The sequence below is a fragment of the Macrobrachium nipponense genome, chromosome 30 (genome assembly GCF_015104395.2).
Source record: "Macrobrachium nipponense isolate FS-2020 chromosome 30, ASM1510439v2, whole genome shotgun sequence".
In the NCBI taxonomy this organism is placed as follows: domain Eukaryota; kingdom Metazoa; phylum Arthropoda; class Malacostraca; order Decapoda; family Palaemonidae; genus Macrobrachium; species Macrobrachium nipponense.
In genome coordinates, this window is record NC_087218.1 from 18,396,428 (window position 1) to 18,401,427 (window position 5,000).

The 5,000-nt window shown below is 34.5% G+C and overlaps 2 protein-coding genes across 2 annotated transcripts in view; one reads left to right on the top strand and one right to left on the bottom strand.

Moving 5' to 3' along the window:
• Positions 1–5,000, bottom strand: part of LOC135202346 (DNA excision repair protein ERCC-6-like) — a 397,074-nt gene that overhangs the window by 274,301 nt on the left and 117,773 nt on the right. The gene's annotated exons all lie outside the window — the stretch shown is intronic.
• The window catches only part of LOC135202345 (uncharacterized), a 126,419-nt gene that overhangs the window by 14,305 nt on the left and 107,114 nt on the right, over positions 1–5,000 (top strand). The window lies entirely within an intron of this gene.

Below are 5,000 nucleotides of genomic sequence, written 5' to 3' on the forward strand. Positions count from 1 at the left end.
GTTATCTTAAAATTTCTGGTCAATTTCTAGACAAGATACCTTTAATCACAACTTGTTTAAAAAATTTCAAAGTACCACATGTTGGAGGAAAGACTTGTCCATAAATCAGTTTCAATATTCAATACAATGATATACAAATCTGTCTGAAAGATAAAATAAACGGTTCCATTCAATTCCTCTTTATATGACACCCGCGAAAGATTGTTTTAGCCTTATCTGCATATATATTTTCGATAGGTAGAAAACCTGTCAAACAATTTACACTTATCACGCTTAGACTCAGAATGAAATATGTCTGTAGAGGGATATTTCCATGATCTTGTTTATATGAGTGAAGAAATGCGTCCTTTTTTTTCTTTAAGGTTTTTAGATATGAAACGATAAATCTGGCTAGAAATAAATATTGATGCTGGAATTTTCCTATTTTCTCTATAGCAAGAAAAACGACAAAAACGAACGGATATGAACGCCCACAAATCTAATAACTTTGTAACAAAAGATGAAATTGCAAAAGCAAGATGAAGTCGACATTAAAAGACTTATTTAGGAAACAGTAAACAACCATGTTATTCGAAAGAAAATCTTGACAAATGAAAAAAGGGGGTGGCTTTGAAATACAAATGCTTCGGTCATTTAACTACTTATAATTATATAAATATTCTTTCATAATGGAAAGGGTTTTAGATACTTCATATTGCATAATCAGTTTTGACACAAATGAAACTAATTTTTCACGTTGCGAACGAGCAAAAGACTATATTTAACGAAAGCAGCGCAAAGAAAAATATCAAATTAGCACAAATTGAAGCCAACATAAGGTAAATTTTAAAAACTATGAATAAAAAGCATTCGTGTCAGTAGCTTTAAATGTTTCGATCTTTCTCGATTAATTTTTAACAGACGCCCCAATTTTTCTTACTTGTAGAAAGCAAACTACATTGATGTACGTGCCAAAATTTAACCTCTTACATGAATTAAACCAGATTACAATATGCAGAATCACTATAATTAGATAAATCACGAGAATAGAGTGAAGAGTTACAATATCAAATGAAGAGAATCATGTTCCCTTGGAGATGAATTTACCTGTTGATGACTATTTCTGATTCGCAATCAAAAGAAGATGACATTCTACTGTCGTGGAATAAGAAATATTTAAATATGAAAAAATGAAAGGGTAGAATTCCGTTCAGATGATTTTCTGGACCGGATTATAATTTCTTCTTGTTTGTTGCGTGGGGGGATTCCGGCGTGACATGAGTGGAGCTTTGAAACTTTCATTCCCAATCACGTTCCCAGATTCCAAGGCCTTCAAAGCGCGGAGGAGCATAATACCAAGAGCATTAACGATATAACCCCCCACATCATCAGATTAATAGCAACATTACAACCCCTCATACTCTTCGCCTCACATTTCACGTCATTTTTATATATTTATCTATTCATCTATTTTTTCTTTTTCAATAAGTGAGGTCTCTTTCTTTTCTGTCTTTCCCTTTACTTCCTCTTACTTCTTCCTAATGAGCACCATATTCTTTGGAAGCTTGAATTTCAAGTCAGTGGCTCCTGTGGGTTTGTTTCAAATAGGGTTTATCTTCGATAATAATAATAATAATAATAATAATAATAATAATAATAATAATAATAATAATAACATAAGATGCATAACCATATAGTAACTAAGTTCTGCCGGGCACTAAACCAAATCTGTGGTGATTCCGGATCTATGCCCTCTAATCAAATCTGGGCATTCGCTAATGAGGGAGGGACTTGGGGACACTGTATAGGTGCTAAATGGATTACAGCCCGTCAGATATGAGTAGTTAGACCGGGTGACTGTTTAGGACGGCGCGAACTCCTCCTGTCGACGCAGTTAATTTGATATTCCTGTTTAGGCTGCAGTAAAACGCGACTGCATATCTGTTCCATTCCCATGAGTGGATTCATAAGTAGTTTCTTTAGATGTCTTGTTGTCTTATCTGTCTCTATTTCTATCTTCAACAAATATTAACTCCCACTATTTCCTTTTCTCCCCTTTTCCTTTCAATTCATCGTTGGTTTTATATACTCTCTCTCTCTCTCTCTCTCTCTCTCTCTCTCTCTCTCTCGTCCCTCTCTTCTCCTCTCCCCCTCTCTTCTCTCTCTCTCTCTCTCTCTCTCTCTCTCTTTCATGTTTTTTTTTCTCTTATATTAGGTTTAAACACACACACACACATATATATGTGTATATATATATATATATATATATATATATACCCCTATACTATAATTTATATATAGATACATATATATTTAAAATATAAATATATCATATATATAAATAAAAAATATATACAATATTTACGTATATATATATATATATATATATATATATATATATATATATATAATATGTGTGTGTGTGTGTGTGCGTGTGTGTGTGTATACGCACGTGTGTGCCTTTATACTCTACAGTAGGAGGCTGAATTGTGGAAGAAGCCATTGTGTAGAAAACAGCCACAGTACCTCGTCTGATCTCTAACCCACTACGCCACTCACCTCTGTCTCATCGCTCGGTTTACCAGTGATCCATGAATTTTCCAGTCTCCCCTCTCCTCCTTTCTCCAAACGCTTCCGAATCATTCGTCCTTTTCCGAAATGAAAGTGCGTTACCCTTTTACTGATTCATCCCGATATTTCGCCATTTCCCCTCACATTTGTTCCGGGCTATTTGCTGCTGTATCGCTTGTGATCGAAATCATCCCTACTATTTCCGTTGTCGTGCGCTTCCTTCCCATCAATCAAGAGAGCAAACATCGGCTGCAGCGGATCATGTGAACCTTCGAGAATTCCAAAAGGGAAAACCGAACAGTGTCCTCACATTCTCTTTCTTTTTTTATCTTTAGAAATGTCCATCCGATTGTCGTCAGACTGTTGTTATTATTATTGAAACTACCTTGATTTTTTATATTGATTAGCTTGATTATTATTGTGACTGAAATAAGCTTGATTATTATTATTATTTATTATTATTATTATTCATGAACGCAATCGGTTCTGAAATAGGGTCAAGGTCCTTGACCTCGAATCTAAGAGCTTCCAGGAAATGATGCGCGATAGACTGAATGAAGAAATGGGATATGACAAAATCATTTGAAGGACATTACAAATTTAATTGCAAGTACAGAAATAATAGAATTTTAATAATGCATGGTTACGTTAAGACATTTCCTTTCTATCATTTTGTCTTGTATAGAATTTAATTACCATATACAAATTTAGCTCACTGGAACCTTGCTGATGATGTTAATAATTTTCCTTGTTCGCAATAATATTATAATATTAATAATACTTTGGTATATGAAGTAATAATCGAAAAAAAGGAGTAACGTTAGATGGGATAAATACAAATGCGTGAGGACGTTCTTGATTGATTAACTGACCACAGCTTATCTAGCGTTACAATTACCAGGGTCACTGATGCCGTGTGAGGGTACGGGAATAAAACGAGGTCCAGTGGCATCACTGAAAAAGACTGCCAGTCGACGATAATGAATAATCATGATATTTTTTATTTAGTTCAGAGTTTAGTTCTGAGTATGTATACATGCACATACTCAAGGAAGTTGTGTGTAGGTGTATATGTTTGTGTACACAAAATACAAAAAATATTCGTAGAAACTCAAGTATACAAATAAATGAGAACTAACTATACAGAATATGTCGACAAGTTTTGTGTGGGAGTTTAATACAAGCATTTGGATGGGCATAAAGATGAATACATTTGTACAGAAAAATGAATGAATGATTATGGGGTAACTGATTGTAATTATTCACAATTCTCTATCATTCTTTACTTCGGTTGGCTGATTCTCCCTAACACCCATTTTTATAGATATGACTGATTAATCGTTTCAAACATCAGTACAGCTACTATACTCTGTTTTTTTTCATCTGTCCATCCGCCCTGTGGTGTTTTTGTATGGTAACACTGCGTCCTGGGCTTTAGATAGTTACATTCGGCTTACATTCAACGATTATAATAATATCATATTTCGAATATTAACGGTGTAATTTGCATTCAGTAAATTATTAAACACTTTTCAGTTGCAAATGTACCCCAGATATCCTTTTATTTACCTAAAACCTACAAATATCGTAACTATCTAAAGCCCGGGACGCAGTGTTACCATACAAAAACACCACAGGCGAATGGACAGATGAAAAAAAAACAGAGTATAGTAATGCTGTAAAAACTACTACTGCTACTACCACCACTTCTCTCTCTCTCTCTCTCTCTCTGTATATATATATATATATATATATATATTATATATATATATATATATATATATATATATATATATAACTCCAAATACCTTTATAGTTCATTGCCATCATCAAATTCACATTGTATACACATTTTCAGAGAACAATTGGTAATAGCCCTTGATCAGCTAAGAAATAAATAAGTAGATAGATAAATAAATAAATAGATAAAATAATAAATAATTTAATAAATAAATCAATCAACCAATAAGCTAACATCCAGTCCTATAGAAGATTCACATCACCCATGCATCTGATGTCTAAGCCAGTCCCTTAAGACGCTCCTGATTGGCTGTTGATAAGCCAATCACAGGAAAACTTTCAGTCTCTCTCTAGAGTTCACATAGGTAGGATGCATGTTCCACCTCTCCTGAAGATACTTTTGAAAGACGTATCGATCAGGAAAGGTGGAACATACATACATTTTGCCTATGTGAACTCTCGAGAGAGACTGACAGTTTCCAGCCCTGTGTTTGGCTTATCAGCAGCCAACCAGGAGCGTCGTAAAGGACTAACTTAGATATTAGATGCACTGCTGATGTGAATCTACTATAGCTACTGTCGACACTGAAATGTTAAGTGTTGTAGTTTCGTAACTGTAAAGACAAGGCACTGGCAAGTGTTACAGTGTAATGCGATAGAGTTCCTCGCTGGACGAGTGGTTTTCGCGCTCGGCTGCCAAGTTCGAATCC